A 21,693-nucleotide genomic window follows, 5' to 3' on the forward strand; every position below is an offset into this window, starting at 1 on the left:
GTCATTTATAAATTATAAACAAAAACAAAACCAACAAAAGAAAAATCCATTAAAGCATGTTTCCAAATTTTTTGTAAAAATTAGTCATCAGTAATCGCTAAGATAAAACTGATTTTGGCAATGACATACCCTCTAAGGAAAGGGAGGGCGGATGGGCGGGGCTAGTACCTGCTAAGATAAAACTAACTTTGGCAAATGACTAAGAAAAGTAGGGTGGGTGGACGGCGTTAGTGGCTGCTAAAATAAGACCGATTTGGCAAATGACATACCCTCTAAGAAAAGAGAGGGTGGGTGGGCGGGGCTAGTACCTGCTAAGATAAGAGAGATCTTAGCAAATGAAATACCCGCTAAGAAAACAGAGGGCGGGTGGGCGGGGCAAGTACCTGCTAAGATAAGACGGATTTTGGCAAATGAGACACTCTCCAAGAAAAGAGAAGGTGGGTGAGCGGGGCTAATAGCTGCTAAGATAAGGCTGATTTTGGCAAATGACACCCTCTAAGAAAAGAGAGAGTGGGTGGACCGGGCTAAGATCAGAGCGATTTCGGCAAATGAGATACCTTCTAAGAAAAGAGAGGGCGGGTGGGCGGGGCTACGACCTGCTGAGATAAAACTCATTTTGGAAAATGAGATACCCTCTAAGAAAAGAGAGGGCAGGTGGGCGGGACTAGTACCTGCTAAACTAAAATAATAGATTCATCATATTTTGCACATTTTGAATAGAATTTATTCGGCGAAATTTTGAAAACTTTTTGGGAGGGGATAAACGAATAAGTTTTTGCTTAACGATTTACCATGATTACGATAACCTTAAAATATTTACAAGATCTTAGAGCAATCGGTTTTACACTTTCAAAGTTATATTGCAAAAAATATTGTTATTCAGTTTTTAATTTTTTCCAAAAATTCTAGATGTCTAGGGTAAAGATTCGACACGGATTTACACACCACAAGTGCAGGAGTATCTTATTTTATGAAAAAAAAAAACTTTTTATTATAAATGTTGGAGCTTAATATATGTACTTACAAAATTTGACAACAATCGCTTCAACAGTTTCGGAGATTACTTGTCTAATAAAAATACGGACAGACAGACAGAGAAAAACGGAAGACCACTTTTTTCGTACTCTAGAGGCCATGACACAATTGTAAAAATTGGATGTCATAAATGATTTCTAAAAAAAAAGTATTTTGAAGTGTGAATGTGAATGAAGGTTCCTAGAATAAAACATTTTTAATTTATCATTATAAATATAATAAATTGAAAAAAAAAATGTTTATTTCCATCAAAAAACCTTTTATTATAAATTTTGGAAATGACGACATTCCATTGGTAACTGGGATGATTATCCAAATTTTAGTTACCGTTTAACCATCCACGTGATATTCCTAATGTACAGAGAGATCGAAAAAGAAATTAGTCAAAGTTGGCCATGCACCACAAGCCGTTTGTCCTAATTTATTTTTTTTATTAAATGTTAAATTGACAGTTTAAAATTAGAATGTATGATTGGCTGCTTCTATTGGAAAATTTTCCACAAATTCTTGAAAACACGCCATATACAAATATTGCCTTTCACCGTTTTCCAATTTTGTCCCATTTCTGAAGTAAGATTCTAACGAAAAAGCATTAATTTCGTTTGATAACATTGCAAATTACTTTTGTCAATGTGACGTTTAATAAAAAACTATTTTAAACTGAGACAAACGGCTTTTCGTGCATGGCCAACTTTGACTAATTTCTTTTTCGATCTTTCGGTACATACAAAATTAATGTGACAACAATCGGTCCGGTAGTTTCGGAGATTACTTGTCTAATAAAAATGGATACAGAAACTTAAGACTTTTTCAAATTCGTAAAAAATAAAACACTAAAAGCTCAAAAAATGTTTTCAAGTTCATCCAGCAACAAAACATTGTTGTCAAATGGAATTTTATCAAATTTTTACAAAAACAACACAACTATATCTTTGTACAATGTAGCTGAAATGGTAATTAAACATGGTCATGGTCATGGGCAAGAGAAATATTAACTAAATATTTTATTACTAGTTATTGCAATAATGAATTTGTTTAATTGTTAAACGTAGCAAAAGAACCAGTTTTAAAATCATTATAACTCCACAAAAATGTGAGAAGGATTTTTTTATTATTTTTCCCAGACTCACCAGTTGATTGTTAAGAGACACCCGGTATATAAAAAAAATAGTCTAAGGTTATTTTATTTATATGAAACTCTCCGCACCCCTGAAATACAGTTCGGCTTCTTCGAAACCGAAATTTTGATTTTTCGATTTTATTTATCATAACCTCTAATGATAAGCTTTGAAAATTTAGGTGATACCTGTCACAGTGTAAGAAAAAAATTACTCATGACTCATGAAGGAATCGAACCCGCGGCTTTCGTATTAGTAGGACAACATTTGAAGCACGATAAGTTATAGTATAGAAGGTTGCTATACAATCGGGAATTTTGCGAAAATCTGAATGCCTAGGCTAAAGAAAAAAAAATTATCAAGGCCGATTCATAAACCAACAGTACGTTATTTTATTAAATTTGAATTAAATTTACTGTGAAATAATTTGGGTTGACGTATTCAAATTGTTAGTGTGTATGATTAGAAATTTTAAATTTTGGTTAGCGTTTAGCTATCTACACTATATTCCTAACATACACAACAATCGGTCCAGTAGTTTCAGAAATTATTTCTTTAATAAAAATCGACACAGACAGATGAGCGAGAGATAGACAGACGGACAGAAATGGAATATCTCTTTTTTTCATAATCTAAAGGTCATAAAACGTCGAAAAAAATATGAAAAAACCGTTAAACGATTATTTTGTCTGCTAAGCCTTCCAAAATCGTATTAAGTTTATAGTCTTTATGCTGATCTCCTTTTTACTTCAGCCATTCTTAACTTGCTTTTTCCACTGTTTTTAATATTAATTTACTTTTTGAGACACAGTTGAACTTCGTGCTGAAAACTTCATAGCCTTTTTTTAACTTTTCGAAACATAAACTACACACACCGAAATTAGTAATTTGTTTGACATCAATCCAGTGGATTTATTTATTTTGTGAAAGCCATCATTTTCGTTTGTTTGTTGTACTAAGCTTTCAAATTATTTATTCACTTTTAGAACACCAATAATTGATGTTTGACGTAAAACATTGCACGGTCAATTATGTAACAATTATTTAAACTGTACGAGAGCGCAAAAATATTCAGAACATAATCAGAAAAAATTGTGTACATATTGTGGTGCGAAAAGTCAATATTGTTTGACCCGCGTAATTTGCAAAACTCGCTCTGTTCATTCCAAAATGTTACGACCCTGCAAATAATATCGTGCTTTTATAACTGATTATGCTGCTAACTATGGCACAATTAAAAGTTGCTACTTTTAACTGTTGCATTTATAGTGTACTTTAATTTTTTTTCTCAACTTTGTTTGGTATTAGACAGGTTATGATTTTTCTATGTAAATGAAACGACCCTCTAAACCCATTTCAAAAACTAAAAATATTTTTAGCAACTTTTGGCGAAGTTAGAACATCTTAACGCCCGTGAAAATTACTTACAATTTTCCTCTTGGAAAAAATAACCCGGCGCATCCACCATTTGTAACTAAAAGTTAAATTACAAATTTCCAGCAACAAGAATAATATTATTGTTTATCTGAAGCCGATATTGGGGTAAGAATACCAAACTTCTGCCCTACTTTGATACCCACAACATTGTTCGTACACCTCGCGTCGATAACATCAGCCATAAAATTTTCATTATAGCAGTTTAAATTGTACTCTACAGAATTTGTAAGAAGCTTATTTCGCGGTATTGAATGGCTTCTTGTTTATTTACTCCTTACTTACGATCTGCTTTATTGAAGGTGGATAACAACCAGCCGACCATAAAAAGTCAGAGGTGACTTGACGTATTGATTTTCCATTAGCGAGAAAACAACATTGAAATGGCTACCACCGGAATTTGGTGTAAAAGAGTGAACAATTACGATGGTTTTTCTTACATGGCGTGTTTGATTCTACATTAATTGATTTCTTCCATCGGTCATAAAAGCGATGTAAAAGCGGATAATAAAGCAACCGAACAATTAATAGACTTCGTTTCAGGGGCGGAATGTTTTTATGGCTGGTTGCGTCACTGAAGTTACATTTGTTTCGATTGTAACCCCCAAGGGCAAATTGTAATAGCATTTTCGAGAACAATGCGGCGTTTTTATCACTGCACGAATAAGCAAATACTGTAATTAGTCACAACAGGGGTCATAAAGGATGTAAACAGGTTCGCTATTTATCTAATTATACGGTTATTACTGTAATAATCAAATTATTAAACGAAGTATAAGTGCTATTTTTAATTATAATAGCGATTGATGCTTACCAATAAGGGAAAAAATATCCAATTCTATGGTATTTAACCAACATAAATTACTTATATTAAGAACGTCATATTTCTTATCTGGAAGGACTTGCGATAACTTTATTTAGAGAACTACCTCATGAACATAAATCTATATAAACAATAAGCTTTAATGAACACTGCCTTGTATTTACCCCCGACAATAAATAAAGTTTCCGAGTCATTTCCTTTATTTCTTGTAATAAAACATTTATTTGTCTGTAAACAATCTAATCGTGGAATTGATCACGAATTTTTGTTTTGAGCTCAAAGTCTCATAATCACTCATCGAAATTTATACATTATTTATTAGACTCCTTTTCGAAAAATGGAAATGCACGGTATAATTTATTACTTTTCTTGCATGCACCATCTGCTTCCATTAGATAAGCATTCCACACATGAAACTTTGGCATTAACATCGAACATTCTACAAATTGTAACTGCCTTAATAGCAACAAAAAGACAAATAACGCGCTGTCAAAATTTAGCGTGGCAAATCGCCATATTCATTAAAATGAAATATGTGCGAACATTAAACTAAAATTAATTGCCATGAATTATCCCAAAAGCCACGTATAAACACCATAGGAAAGCTTTTAACAAAAGCATGCTGAGAATTCTGATAAGGCCTAAATTTATGCCAGCGAATTGGCGATTCATCAAAAATATAAATTTATTGCGTCATTAAAATACATGTGGTAAAACATCAAATTTAGGAAAACATGATGTAAATAAAAAGTGAGTGGTTTAAAAAATGGATTTTGTTAAGCAATAATTTCTTCGCTTAAGAAATCTTTATTTCAGTCAAAAGAGATATGAAATTAAAGTTCTGAAAAACGATGTAGATTGTAATTAAAAATATTTTCAGCCTCTTCAGTTCAAATGTATCTTGGTCATGATATCCAACAATTAAAAGACTTCGTTCAAGCAGCGCATTACTAAATTACAGGTGTCTGCAAACGCCGAAAATTTCAGGCTTTTCTTTTTATCACCCTTTTAATTGCAACGAATTACCCCAGCTATGTATAAACACCATAGGAAAGCTTTTAACAGAGGCACGCTGAGAATTTTGATAAGACTCACATTTATGCCAGCGAATTGGCAATTTATTCCAGCGGAAAACAAAAATTTAATTTGGCCACTCGTTGATGGAGAAATTTCTCGTCGGCGCGCATTTCCTGATAATTATTTCCTTCGTTTCCTTAAATCACACGTCCTCAAGACAATACGTGGGGGATAATAATATTATTCATCACGGAGGTCTTATATTGGATTCGCTGCAGAATTCAAGTGTCGGCGAGGAAATTCCGCCCACAATAACACTGCACATGGCAGGATGATAAATCGGTCTAGGATAAAACGGAGCTGCAGAATGCAGCTGCTATGCAGAAAGCTCAAGCTGCTCCGCTTTTATGAATATAATGTTATCAAGAGGCTTTGTTGGAATGCGGAAAAAACGCGGTTGTAATGCGTTTTATCGCAGATTAATGGGTTTAATCTAAATAATAATCCGAAGGGAAAATCGTATTGCAGAGGTCGGTGATTACGTTTCGAGCGAAAAAGTGAAATGTGTGCAAGTGCAAACGGTGTAATCAAGCTGCAGTGAGTTTCTGGAGAACAGTTTTGCATGATTAAAAAAAAAACTGTCAAAGTCCCAAAAAATTTCACAATTTAATATGTCTAAGTATATATCAACACAAAATCTTACAATAAAGTTTGATTTTAGTATTGATGGTTGATTATAGCTTAACTGAGGACAGGCTTAACTCCCCAAACCCTTTATGTAACGATAGTTTACCATTAATCAACCGCCTTTTAACTGGCGCATTTGTTAAATATGCTGTCAGAATAAATATTGCCTGTCTCCACTACCTTCACTTTCCGTAATGTCATTATATAAAAATATTCATTACCTTGTCAATAAATAAATAAATAAGTCATTATATGAATTTTATGTTGGAGAAAAATAATTAACTCGTACTAGTCACCAAAGAAAAATCAATATCAAATAAATAAATGTCTTAATGATGACTTGTGTTATAAATAATGCAAACAAGATGATCCGAAAGATACGTAATCTTGAACATTTTTTAATTCTTGATTGACACATTACTATTTCTAGAATCATACATAATTTAAAATGTTTGCGTGTTCTTTTTCATTCTGCTATACAATTACTGAGAATTATTATTCATTTAAAATCAAAAAAGGAACCGAGAAGCTCTCTGCTGAAGATTTGGTTATAAAAGAAAAATTGCCTGCTTCTTGTCCGAAAATTTCCAGTTTACCTAAGTTTTTATTACTCCCAGCCTGTTTCGGATAAAGCCACAATGTTTGGAATGTCTGAAATGTCTTGTTATTGGGGTCAATCCAAATAATTTGGCGGCTCGCTGAAAATTCTTAAACCTCTTCGAGGCAAAAGTGATTTTGCTTGTTTCCAGCTTGAAAAATTTATAAATAAGGGGGAAATAAAATGACGGACGTAAATAAGTCACAGATAAACCTGCTGAAACAATGTGTGTTATTAAAATGCCGTCAAAATAAAATTTAATTATCGTTTTGTTATGTTAAACTTTGTCTAACTATAGTTCAACATGTGGTTAACTTTTTTGTTCGTTCACGGCAATGTTGAATGACCGCATTTTTTAACAAAAATAAAACACTTTCCACTTTTTAAATCAGTTTGAAACAAGTTGAGAACTGCAGATAAAATCTTGTAGGTCACACGTCAGTTAACACATTATTATCACACTATGCTGTTGGTAGCACAACTGGGTTAACGCCTCCGTTTGAAATAATTTCAAATTCTTATGTAATAAATTCGTTTTTTCTTCTGTAATGTAAATAAGATACTAGAATAAATGGTCTTAAAATTTTTGAATGTATACGCTAGAGTTTTGCGATAATTAATATTGTCCGCACATAAATACACCACTGGTTTTTACTTTACAGAAGTTATCACTAAACAAAAATCACGAACAATTTTTTTGTCAGGTTGGCAACATATTTAAAATTTTATGATGACATACCGGATTGGACAACGGTGCACTGACATACTAGCATTCCTGCCAATAATGCAGAATTGCCAAAATAAAAATCCAGAATCTACGGAAGTATTTGAATTAAATGTTGCAAAACTAAAAGTAAAATAGATTCCTTTGAACAGTATCGTGCTGGCTACATACACAAGAGCATGACGCTATGATCAGAATTTTAAAATGGAGAATTGATTGCGTGCTTGCAGGAGAATGAATAATGAAAAAGTGGAAAATCCACATACACTTTTTCAATGAAATCAAATTGTCTTGTAAAATTTGCATGATATTTATAAAAGAGTGTAATTTTATTTGTTTATCTTATTCTATTTTTCCGAGTACATGGTGCCACGTACGCAAAAAATTGCAACCCAATTATTACAAATGTTCTTTAAAAAAATTGTATCCAAAAAACAAAAGGTAATTCAGAGTTTTAATTAACAAACATAAAGCCATTTTAAATTTTTTACGATCATTTCCAACGCACACGAATAACAATTCTGTTTTTCGTGCAGGTTCATATCAAACGACTCTCACTTACCATTTAAAAAATTTTTAAAAATTAACTCAAATATTAATTAACCAGTAGGTTACGCCATTAAATTAATTGTAACACGATATATTAACGGACATCTGACATATTTTAGTTGTTCTAATAGGCAACGATTAGTACCAGGATAGCGTTTTAACTGTGAGTTTTCTGGTTCTAATGTGAAACTCGCCTCTAAAGAAAAATGCTACCACTTACACAAAAAGACAGTCACCTGTGCAATTAATTTTCCAGAACCCGCACTATTTTAACTACTTACCAGAAAGTTTACGCCTCGAGTTCCGTCTCAGTGTATACTGTTTACATTTCGCGCATCATCATAACCCAGTTTTGCGCTTGTTGTCTAAAATTATTTCTGCTAGGAACAAAGAACTAAAATCACCTTTTTTTTGTTTCAGGTATGTACAACATTAGGAGAGTTAGCAAAGCTCAGAAGAAAGCAACCGTCTAGAAATTATTGTAAGATAAACAAACATTTAAGAGCGACTTTTGAAACCAGATTTAATTTACATTTAAAGCAGAACAGTGTATATTTTGAACAGGATAAACACGAAAACAAGTTGAGAAAGCTGACGAATCATTTAAGATACTAATTTTTAAAACAGTTAATGTACATAAGTTAAAGAGCGGATTTTAGGCTAAAAAAAGAGCGAAAAACTAAATTTTACGCAACGTCTGCTTTTCTTTGAGATCTACATTTATTTTATTATTTTCCACAATCAGCAATCCTAATCTTTGTTAGAATTCGCATAACAAATTAGATATTTTCCTAAATTTTTGGTCGAAATTTTTTTCCTTTTGTCTGTTAGGACATTTTTTTGCTTAGGGAAGGATCTCACAACATCACACGACGAGAATATTTAAAATTGGAAATTTTAAATCTTTTTCTACATTTTCGCCTTGTAATTCTTTGCTGACAAATTTAAGCTCTTGGTATTTTTTTGTAAAGTAAAATACAATTGCTCTACTATACATATACACAGATTGATTTAAGGTCAGCCCAATAGTCTCTCATCTAGTAATACTTGTTTTTAACATAGTAAATTGGGTTTTTATATAAGCCAAATTATGTTTGAGACACTTTTGTTGGAAATAATATTGAACATCGGCGATGCGTTTCGAGAGTGTAGAGTCAAATTCCGTAATAACCTAAAACTAATATAGAACTCCACAACAAAATTATCAACAGCAATAAACGAAACTTTTTTATATCGTCAAAATGATTGTAATAATATTTTTGTCGCTTCAATCCATGAACCCCATCTTGTCAAAACAGGTTCTGGAGGCAATGAACAATCCGGTAAGGCTTACTTATCTTACCACAGCGCAAAATTGCAAATTTGCCCTAATTGTGCAACAATGCTAATCATGTTCTTCTGTCGAATGGGACTGGAAACTAATAATAGAATCTAGAATTTAAAAAAGTAAACAAAAGAAGCACTAATCTTTTTTTGTTATATACTAGCCCCGCCCACCCGCCCTCTATTTTCTTGGCGGTTATGTCATTTGCCAAAATTAGTCTTATCTTAGCAAGTACTAGGAGCTCCAACCCCCTTTCTTTTTACTCTAACGACTAATTTTATTTCTGTTCAGTATCTGTAAATATCTAAAAATTACAAAGTACATTCTTGAATCAACTGTATTTCGTGAAACAAAAATTATTAGGAGTAATATGTAATTTCCTTTTTTATCTACACAATCTTTATAGCCAGCTATTTTGACGAAACTGTAAAAATTGCCATAAATAACTTCTGGATATCGAAATCTACAAGAAAATGTTTTCAACTAAATTTCGAAATAAGTTGAAAAATTGTCAAAAACGTCAAAAGTGCCAAAATCAGTCTTATCTCATCAAATGCTAGCCGCGTCCATCCACCGTCTATGTTCTTAGAGGGTATATCATTTGCCAAAATCAGTCTTATCTTAGCAAGTACTAGCCCCGCCCACCCACCCTCTATTTTCTTGGAGGTTATGTCATTTGCCAAAATTAGTCTTATCTTAGCATGTACTAGGAGCTCCCACCCCCTCTTCTTATTGTAACCACTAATTATTTTTGTTCAGAATCTAGGATGTGAAAAAAGTAAAAAAACGCGCTAATCGTAATTTTTTTTGTTATAGTAGCTATTTGCTATAAAATTTATTTGTTATTTCATGGACCTGACCTGACTTGACCTACCGTGACTTGACCTGTCCTGACTTCATTATTGTCCCAATTAAACAAATTTTAAACATTTCTGTAAATTATATTTTGTGGCACAAAAATTAATAATAATTTGCTTTTTTATCTACAAAATTTTTATAGTTAGCCATTTTGACGAAACTCTAAAAATTGCTATATTTCCATTAAGGATTTTCGAAAATCGGAACGAAAATGACTTCTGGATATAGAAATCTACAAGAAACTGTCTTGAATAAATTTTCGGAAAGGGTTGAAAAATGGTCTAAAATATACAAAGTGCCAAAATCAGTCTTATCTTATCAAATACTAGCCCCACCCATCCACCGTCTATTGTCTTAGAGGGTATATCATTTATCAAAATCAGTCTTATATTACCAAGTACTAGCCCCGCCCACCCGCCCTCTATTTTCTTGCAGGATATGTCACTTGCCAAAATTAGTTTTATCTTAGCAAGTACTAGGCCCCCCACCCCCCCTCTTCTCATTCTATCGAATAATTTTATTTCTTCTCAGTATAAAATCATTCATTTCATTCAGGTAGGATAAAATGAATCACTGAAAAGGAGACAGGGTGGGTGGGCGGGGCTAATTATGTTCTTCTCTCGAGTGGGAGTGGAAATTAATAATAGAATCTAGGATGTGAAAAAAAGCAAAAAAAAACGGGCTAATCGTAATTTTTATGTTAAAATAGGTATTTGCTAGAAAATTTATTTCTTATTTCATGCACCTGACCTGTCCTGACTACTCTATTGACTTACATAACAAATATTTAAAATTTCTCTGACTGTATAAAAACCACAAAGTACATTTTTAAAATAATTGTATTTTGTGAAACAAAAATCAATATTAATTTCCATTGTTATATTCGTACACTAAAAATTTTTATTCCGAGTTATTTGGGCTAAACTATAAAAACTGCCATATTTCAATTAGCGATTTTGTAAAAACAGTAGGAATTTCCGAAGAAACGAAGCTGAAAACGACGTCTGGATATCGAAATCTACAAGAAAATGTTTTCAACTAATTTTCGGAAATAGTTGAAAAATGGTCCAAAACGTCAAAAGTGCCAAATCAGTCTTATCTTATCAAATACTAGACCCGCCCATCCATCGTCTATTTTCCTAGAGGATATATCATTTGCCAAAATCAGTCTTATCTTAACAATTAGTAGCCCCACCCACCTGCCCTCTATTTTCTGAGAGGGTATGACAACTGCCAAAATTAGTCTTATTTGTTAAGTACTAGAGCCGCCCACCCCTCCCCCCTCTTCTCATTCTATCGAATAATTATATTTCTACTCAGTATAAGATCATTCAATTCATTCAGATAGGATAAAATCAATCACCGAGACAGTGACAGGGTGGGTGGGCGGGGCTAATTATGTTCTTCTGTTGAATGGGACTGGAATGGAAACTAATTATTATTACTAGGATGTGAAAAAAGTACAAAAAAACGCTAATCGTAACTTTTTTGTTAAAATAGGTATTTGCTATAAAATTTACTTCTTAATTCATGCACCTGACCTGACTTGACCTAACGTGACCTGTCCTGTCCTGACTTCTCTATTGTCCCAAATAAGCAAATTTTCAACATTTCTGTAAATACTTATATAAAAATTACAGGATTTTGGAAAAACGGCAATAATTTCCGAAGAAACGAAGCCGAAAATGACTTGGGGATATCGAAGTCTACAAGACAATGTCTTCAACTAATTTTCGAAAATAGTTGAAAAATGTTCGAAAATGTCAAAAGTACCAAACTCAGTCTTATCTTATCAAATACTGCCCCCCCCCACCCACCCTCTATTTTCTTAGAGGATATGTCATACAAAAATTTTATACCGAGTGATTTTGACGAAACTTTAAAGATAGCTGTATTTCAATTGGCGATTTTCGAAAAACGGTAGGAATTATCCAAAAACGAAGCCGAAAATGACTTCTCGTTGAAAAATGGTCGAAAATGTCAAATGTTTCAAAATCTCTTATCTTATAAAATGATGACGTTATCTTAAAATTTTGCCGAATAAATTCTACCCAGACTGTGCAAAATATGATGAGTTTTTACTTGTGAATCATCATTACATCTTTATTTAAGAAGAATTATAATATTGATATTCAGATTATTTTGTCGATTGTAGCTTACTACTTAATAGTTTTGATCCACTGTTTTGAGGGGACGAACTCATTGAAATCAAACTGATTTCTACGTGACATTCTTCCGATGTATAAACATAAAGACTTTCAAGTTGCTTTTCTTATCGAGGATAACCTAAGGACGTACAGTAATGGAGTCCATCGGGGAATTTGGTGCTTTCATATTTTCTCGATATTTCATAATCCCTAGACAAGTCCGTAGTTAGGGGGAGACTAAGGGATGCTGAGCCTCCCCTGGATCTAGACAAGTTATAATTAACCAAATGTGAGATTTACAACATCGAAAATCAAAATAAAATGTGTTTTATTCAATAAACGGAAGTAAGTGCAATAAAAAAGTCTGGACCGTCGACATTGTGATCTGGTTATCGCAATTCGTAGAAAACATCTTTTAGTTTAGTTTCTGTTTCACTATCACAGCTACAGTCGCACCTTTGTTATTACATACGGCAGACGTGATTAAATTGTTTCATTATTTTATTGATTATAAATCATTATTTAAAAATAACAATAATACAATACTTTTATTATTACTATTATTAGTATTACAATGCATCTATCCAAACTGATATATGCGTCCTTGCAAAATTGTGGATGACATCAACACAAATTTTTGTAATAGAAAAACCCACTCTTTACCTTTACTCAAATACTAGATACATATTTTTATTTTAGCTTATAATGGTTGCCATAAAAAACAAAAAAATTCGCAAAATCAAATCCTTTAATTTTCGAAAGAGCTGGATTTGACAAATTTTTTATCGACAATTTCGTATTGTAGCTAAACTAAATTTTGGACAAATATCAGTGTTACCAGACCAACTAATCAAACGGCTCGACTTCAGCCGAGAAAATAAATCTCACAGCACACATTTAATCAAAAAATTGTTCGTTGCATAAATAAAGCAAGTACAATTCCTTCTCTACTTTTTCGATATATCCTCCCCACACACGCCGTAATTAACCCATGAATTTTGCAGCGCGATGATCAATCTTGAATAAACTCGATAACCCTTAAGGCAATAATTTTATTTTAAGTATTTTTCCAGAAGTGTAGCTCGAGTCTCTTTGGGACCCGAACTCGAAATTCATTTCTATATTTAATTTGATATCTACCGAGTTCCGGAGAACCTCTTTCTTATTTCAGCGTAGCCATGGTAACGGACAAGAAAGTATATGTACCCTTCCTTGTTTTATAGTTTTACTTGAAATGGAATTTTTACTCGACCTACTACACTTTAAAATTGTTTAGATTAAGTTTACCGAAAAGGAATAAATTGGATGAGGCCTCGGTTAATTCTTTGCCCCAGATATGAGGTGCGTTTAATTTGATACAGCGTCGGGAGCGGGTCCGAATTCCGTCTCCAAACAAGATTTACCGAGTTAACCAACTTTAACTGATGAAGATTGCCGCAAATTACACTGCAGTTTGCATTCTTTCAGCCATAAAACGTGATCGCTCCGGCGGATGCGTAAAAAATAAAAAATTCAAGCGTTGCAGAACAAAGGACGGCCACAACATTCAGTGCCCACACTATTGATTGCGGATTTGTGATAAACAAGCACTTATACATCAGATGATTTAATTAAATATTAAATGTTGAGCACGGTTTGACACACAGACAGGCCATTAAAAATTAACGAACGATAAAAACAGGATTAATCGAGTTGGATAATATTATTACATAAACTCCATAACTTGCACGATATTGTGTGTGTAATATTAAATTTATGCTGATGAAGACTGTCGCGGATTAGTGTGCAGTGTGCAGTCTTCCGTCCATAAAACTCCACCGTTCCGTGCAAATGCGAAAAAATTTCGGCCGATGCGGAATAGTTAATGAAAAAAGCGTCCCTTGTCACAGGAGGTATTAAATTTAACCTGTACGGTAGGGTATGGAGTAAACTCGTAAACATACAAATGCACAGACAGAACGTATTTTTATTCCGCTACAGCTGAAAACGCGAAGGATTTCCCGGCTGATGGAAACAGCGCATATTATTGTTTGCTCTGAAAGCAATATCAACCGGCACATTTATTTCAAGTTTACTTTTGAGCCTATATCCGAGCCGGAAGGGAAACCTAAAAATGGCCAAAAACGGAGCGTACCATTAAGTTAAAAATACACATTTACTGTTTTCATACAGTTATATTGGTCTTATTGATTCCAAGGGGTTTTTCGCGTTTTTTCAGACGAGCGGTGTATCAAAGGGGACGTATTTCTGAAATAAGTTTCTGTGCGGTAGAGTAGAACGTGTGTTACAAAGCAACAGACGGAGTGGTACTTTTCAATATCTGGTTTTGATGTTCTCGAACTTTGGATATTTAAATGACAGTTAAAAGCTCTTTTCCTATAGTAAATAAAAGTATTAAATCTTTTTATACTAATTGTAGGTTAGTCTTGATATTTAGAATTTTGAAATGTTTTATCATTTCTAGAAACGCAATTAACTACATATATTAGAAAAAAAATTGATCGATTATTATTTCGACAGAACTTTCCTCGACCCTGAAATATAATAATATTTCCAATAAATCCCGCTTCTTTGAAAATTATCGACATTTTTGCGATTTTTGTTTTCTGATAACTTTTATAAAGTAAAAACACAATGACTTAAATTTTTTAATTCATCAATTTTTCTTTTTTTTTGTTCCTTCAATTTTTTGATTTGCAATTTTTCAAATTGAGTTTCTCGAGTTTTCAATTTTTAGTTTTTAATTTTTCTGTTTTGTAGGTTTTCACTTATTCGATTTTTCAATGTTTCGATTGTATAATATGTTGTTTTCTCAATTTAAATTTTATCAATTTTTTGTGTTACCAATTTATTGATTTAAAATTTCTCATTTTTAATTTTTTTGTTTCTTCAATTTTATGAGATGCAACACTTCGAGTTTTCATTTTCAATGTTTTCAGTTTTTTGATTTTCCAACTTTTGATGTTTCAATTTTTAGATTTTGCAATTTTTCGCAGTTTCAAGAGTTTCCCATTTTTAATTTTTCAATTTTTCGGTGTTTCATGTCTTAATTTTTCGATTTGCAATTTTTCGCCTGGGTTTTTTATTTTCTTTATTATTTCAATTTTTCGTTTTTATTATAATTTTTCCTTTTTCAATGTGAAATTTTTCAATTTTTAATTTTTCAATTTTTTGAGTTTTCAACTTTTGATTTCCAGTTTTTCTAATTTTCATTTTAAATACGTACATAATAATAATTTTTAAAATTTTTCACTTATTTTAGAATTTTTTCATGTTTCAGTTATTGGATTTTAAAACTTTTTCATTTATTCGACTTTTCAATTTATGGATTTTTTTTTTCAATTCTCCAGTTTTTCAATTGTTCAAATTTTCGATTTGCAATTTTTCGTTTGCTTTTTGTTTTCTCTATTTTCATAATTTTTTAATTTTTCATTGTTCCGATTTTATAATTTTTTATTTTTCCAATTTCAATTTTTTTAGTTTTTCATTTCTTCAATTTTTAGATTTGCAATTTTTCAATTTTTCATTATTTTTTGTGTCGTCAAACCTACGACGTGCAACTCTTCTAGTTTACATTTTAAAATTTTCGTTTTTTCTTTTCCTCATGTTTTCAGTTTTTCGGTTTTCAATGTGATTTTTTCAATTTTTCTATTTGCATATTTTCGGTTTTCAATTTTTCAATTTTTCAGTTTAAAATTTTTCAGTGTCTCGATTTTGTTTTTTTTTTAATATTCGATTTGAAATTTTTCTAATTTTCATTTTAAATATGTAATAACTAATAATAATGATAACTTTCAATATTTTTCAATTTTACGATTTTGTAATTTTTCTGTTTTTCAATTATATTGGATTTTAAAACTTTTTCGTCTATACGATAGTTAAAGTTTTCGATTTTTAATTACATATTCTGTTTTTCAATATTTTAATGTTATAGGTTTACGACTTTACATTTTGAAAGTTTTATAATTCTTTTATTTTCCGACTTTTAGGTTTTCCAATTTTTCGATTAGATTCGTTTTTTCTATTTTCAATTTTTCGATAGGTACATTAATTTCTTTTCAATTTTTAAGTTTCTCGATTTTTTTTCTGTGTCTCGAGTTTTCATTTTTTTATTTTTTAGTTTTTCGATTTTACACATTTTCGATTTTTTAACTTTTCAAATCAAAAAAATGGAAAAATTGCAAAATTGTAACGTTGCAAAAACAAAAATCGAAAAAGGAAAAAGTATAAAATAAAACTTTGAAAAATCTAAAAACTGGAAATGAAGAACTTTAATACATTGATGAACGAAAAATTGAAAAATTGAGAAACTTAAAAATCGAGAAAGTGCAAAATCGAAAACACGAAACATTGTGGAATCGATAATTTGAAAATTAAAGATGTCGGAAAATCGGATCATTGAGAAATCCAAAAATTGCAATATTGAAAAATTTAAAAATTGGAAAATCGGGGAATTAACAAATCAAAGATTGAAAATTTGAAGAGCTGAATAAACGTAAAAATATACAAACGAAAGAAACGTTGAAAAAAATAAAAGATCTGAACAAACGAAAAACTGAGATAAATTCCAATGCGAAATTTTTCAATTTTTGGATTTTTCAATTTTTTGATTTGCAATTTTTCGTTTTCTCAATTTTTTTTTTTTTAATTTTCAATTTGCAATTTTTCTAGTTTTCATTTTAAATATGTAATATTAGTTATTTTTCTATTTTTCAGTCATTTGATTTTAAAATTTTTTCATCTATACAATAATTGTTCAATTTTTCGACTTTTAATGATTCAGTTTTTCAATGATTTAATGTTACGGTTTGTTGACTTTACAATTTTCACAATTCCATAATTTTCCGATTTTCCAATTTTTGGGTTTTTCAATTTTTCGATTCGATTCGATTTTTCTTCTTACCAATTTTTCGATTCATAATTTTTTTTTTCAATTCTTAAATTTTTCGATGTTTATTGTTTCGATTTTTCATTTTTTCACTGTCTCGATTAAAATTTTTTTTAGTTGTTTGGTTTTCACTTTTTCAATTTTTTAACTTTTCGAATCAAAAAAATGGAAAAATTGCAAAAATGTAAAATTGAAAAATCAAAAACCAAAAAGTATTAAAAAAAAACTCCGAAAAATCTAAACTTTGGAAATCAAGAACTTGAAACCTTGAAGAAACTAAAAATTAAAAAATCGAAAGATTAAAAATCGAAAAAGTGCAAAGTCGGAAAAACGAAATATTGTGGGATCGATATATTGAAAATTAACCAGATTGAAGCATCGCATCATTAAAAAATTCAAAAATTGCAATATTGAAAAATTAAAAAATTGGAAAATAGGTATTGAAAAATCAAAAACTGAAAATTTGGAGAACTGAATAAACGAAAAATTTAAAAATGAAACAAACATTGAAAAAATAAAATAAATGGAAAAACGAAAAACTGTAAGATAAAATTTAGAAAAGAAATTCAAAAAAACGGGAAAATGAAAAATAAAAACCAAGAACTCCAAAAATTGAGAAAACAAGGAATTGAAAAATTAAAAAATGAAGAATTGAAAAACTGGAGAAGCGAAAAATGCAAAGTTATAATATCAGAAAATTGCAAAATTGAAAAATTTCAAATCGAATAACTGAAGAAACGAAAAATTGTAAAATCTGGAAGTCGGGAAATTGAAAAATTGAAAAAATTAAATTTGAAGAAACAAAACCTGATAAAATCGGAAAATTAAAAAAATAAAGTAAATAAAAACCAAAGAATCGAAAAATTGAAGAAACGAAAAGATAAACAAAATTTAAAACTGGAAAAACAAAATATAATAAAATCGAATCACTGAAAAATGGAATAAGTGGAAATACAGAGAAAATAAAAAGCCGAAGCGAAAGATTGGAAATCGAAAATTTGAAAATTAGAAGTTGAAAACTCGAGAAACTCAAATTGAAAAATTGTAAATTCTAAAAGTTTTAAAATTGCAATCGAAAAACTGAAGAAACAAAAGAAATGAAAAATCGAAGGATTGAAAATTTTAAGTATTGTAGTTGCGTGTGTTTCTAAGAATGATAAAGTATTTGAAAATTCTCTATGTCAACACTAACCTACTATTAATATATTAAAGATTTAATACTTTTACTTATTACACGAAAAGAGCTTTGTGATATTGTAAATTCGAACAAAAACGGAAAACCAAAAATTATGATATCAGAAAATTGGTCGAAGATAAATAATTCCAGATTTGCGGATTTTATTTTTTTATGATTTTCCATTACAAAATTTTGTGATGACATTATCAACATTTTTGCAATTTGAAATCGAATAGATCGTTCTTGTTTTGAACTGCCTTATTCATTAATTTTTTGGAGTCACCCTGTATACGTCATTCTAAAAACTATGAGTGCAACCACCAAGTTTAGAGTCGTAATATTTTGCATATTTCAAAAAGGATTTATTCGGCAAAATTTTGAGATGATGTCATCAATTTTTTGGGAGGGAATAAACGAATCAATTTTGATTAACGATTTACTGTCGGTTTCAAAGTAAAATTGCAAAATTATACATTTATCGAGTTTTCCAAAAATCTGGACGTTTATAGTGAAAACTCAACAAGCATTCATACACAAGTGCAGGAGTATCTTAATTTATAAAAATAGAAACAAATTTACTACTGTAAATTTTGGACATGACGTCATCAAGTTGTTGGTACGGATGATCAGCCAATTGTTGGTTGTCGTTTTATCATCTACATGGTAGTCTTCATATACACATAAAATTTAACAACAATCAGTCCAGTAGTTTCAAACATTATATGTCTAATAAAAATCCAGGCAGACGGCAAACAGACAGACAGACGCAAAACGGGAGACCTATTTCTTCGTACGTATGGGTCATGGACGGTCGAGAAATCACAAGAGTAGGGAATTCGATTACAATACTTCCTTAGCTTACGCTCGGGAAGAAAAAATTGTAAAAAGAAAGTCTCTCCAACAATAAAACATTTTTTGTGTCTTTTTTGTGCAATTATTGTAAGAAATTACTCAACGACCCGCACTTAAAAAGCCTCTCTTGTAACAAAATTTCTCGTTTTTACGTTCGTCGCAAGTTCGGAAACAAAAACCACAAAAACTGTGCAGCGCACAATAAAACCCAACATTCTTCACCATTAACCCAAAATCGTACAATTAAAAAACAATACCCGCGTTTTTGCGGCATTTCCACACTCAATTAATTTTATTCCTCTCAAAGTATGTATAAACGAGGTGGATGGGGCATAAAGAAAGCTGTATGGCTTGGAGCTTTTTCGTTTATACAGCGAATAACGTTCGGCGTAGCTTTTGTATGGACTGCCAAAGCCTAGCCTACTGTGTTATTACGGGGTATTACACGAATAAAGGGCTCGCGAAATAATGGGATGCTTTTTGGTATATATAGGTCAGCAGGGCTTTGCGAGAAAAACGACTGAATTATCAGGCATTTACATAACTACACGTTACGTTACTTAAGTAAATGAGTAAAGCCGGCCCGGGATGAATGTGTGGAACGCTTTAATTCTAACCTGTGGCGATAAATGGCTTTATAATGTTGCAAACTTCGGCCTTGCGCAAGTTCTGTATTCGAAGTTCTTAGAGAAGTTTTAAGGTGTCTCAATTTTGCCGCTAGGGAAATCAAGCGTGATAGTCTCGTATAGGTATTGAAATGTAGTGGGCCCTGATGGGCCATATTAAGGGAATATTACACACTTTTCATCATTAGTTGGTCAAATGTTGATGCTATCGAGCTAGAAGCGCAGATTTTATTTCACGTCGTATAAATTATTTATAACCGCTTTAGCACGTGCTTTACATAAACTCCATTTATTTTTACATAATCTTAAACAAATAGCTTTCTACGTTTTACGACGATGGCAAACAAATCAAATGTCTTGTATAAAATACACTCGGTTGTCAGCAGTGAATAAACAGCCCTGAGTTTAATAGGAAGAGACTCTCTGTTGAGGGAAATCTCGAAACAAAATAGCGGCTCTTTTAATAAGGATGGTGTAAAGTAATTTGAATTGCTCAAAACAAACAGGAAGAACCATCAATAATAGACGGTGCTAACACATTTTCAAATGAATTTTTCAAGAATGAGACATTTCATTAACGAATACTCGATTAACTCGGGTATAGAAAGTCTCTTTCAGTCCATTTCTATCTAATTTTTCGATAAGAGGACTCGCTAGTGGGGGTATAACAATTTTTTCTTTTTTCTATCATAAACTGATATTAATTTATATGTATTATGTAAAAATCTAAGGCCCTGAGAACAGTTCAACCAACCAAAAAAATGTAGCAGAGAAATATCGTAAAAGAGTCCCATTGCTTTCTGGTTTTTCCTCTTTTTTTTTTTGTTAAACATGAAAGAATCGCTTAAAAATTCTCATACGGACAAAAGTAACGCATTTTAAGGGCCCTTGTCGTAGTAAATATTTGATAGTGTACAATTTATTTAAATAATGATGTCTTTATTAAAATGGAAATATGTATACCTTTTATTAGTTCAAAATACGTCGAATGTTTCATCAGGACTACGAGTATTTGCAGAAAATTAGTGATACAGTCCTTAGTAGAGTTATTGAAAAAAATTGGACTTGGCAATTAAATAATTACACCTCAGACAGTTCTCTTTCTACTGCAAGCTGCATATCAATTTGCTTTACCACTTTTTTCCTAGTAATAATGGTATTAATTCCAAAAAATACTTCCATCGTCCTCTTCTGTACTATCAAAATGTTAGAGGTATCAACACAAAGTTACTTGAACTTACAATTCGCTATCCAGCTGCGCTTATGACGTTGTAGAATTCTCTGAGACATTCCTAAATTATTCTGTTTCGAATTCTGAAATTTCTAATGAAAGGTACATTATCTAGAGAAATGATAGTAAGCTGTGTTTGGTAGAAAGTCAAGGTGGAGGTGGTGTGTTACTCGCAGTTAATTCAAATTTGATCTCATGCCGATATAATCTTGATAATTTCAAATTTAATGCTTTACCATTAATTGATATTTTAGTTGTTAGAGTTTTTGTGGGTTCAACGACTACTAATTTCATTATGGTATATATTCCTACGGCCCCAAAAGTCACTGCAGCAGATATGGAATTGTTCTTTGAGCTACTGTCGTCTTTTTGTTTACTTTTGCATGAGAATGTAATTATAAGTATCTTTAAGCGTTTTTCAATCTTTTGAAATTCAAGTCACTTCTGGAGTATCACAGGGATCCATTCTTGGGCCTTTCTTTTTCATTATGTTTGTTAATGACATAGGTAAGGACCTGAATTCAGAATGTCTTTTATATGTTCACGATTTAAAAATTTTTAGAAAAATATTAACATATGAGGTTTAGCCAGAATTGAGACAAGGT

At 31.4% G+C, this 21,693-nt stretch overlaps 1 protein-coding gene across 1 annotated transcript in view; it reads left to right on the forward strand.

The window, feature by feature from the left end:
* LOC135122889 (uncharacterized protein PF3D7_1120600) overlaps positions 1-21,693 on the forward strand; it is a 277,829-nt gene that overhangs the window by 150,783 nt on the left and 105,353 nt on the right. The gene's annotated exons all lie outside the window — the stretch shown is intronic.

This window comes from Zophobas morio, unplaced genomic scaffold (assembly GCF_036711695.1).
Source record: "Zophobas morio isolate AGI-343-1 ecotype UQ-CSIRO unplaced genomic scaffold, CSIRO_AGI_Zmor_V1 ptg000005l, whole genome shotgun sequence".
In the NCBI taxonomy this organism is placed as follows: domain Eukaryota; kingdom Metazoa; phylum Arthropoda; class Insecta; order Coleoptera; family Tenebrionidae; genus Zophobas; species Zophobas morio.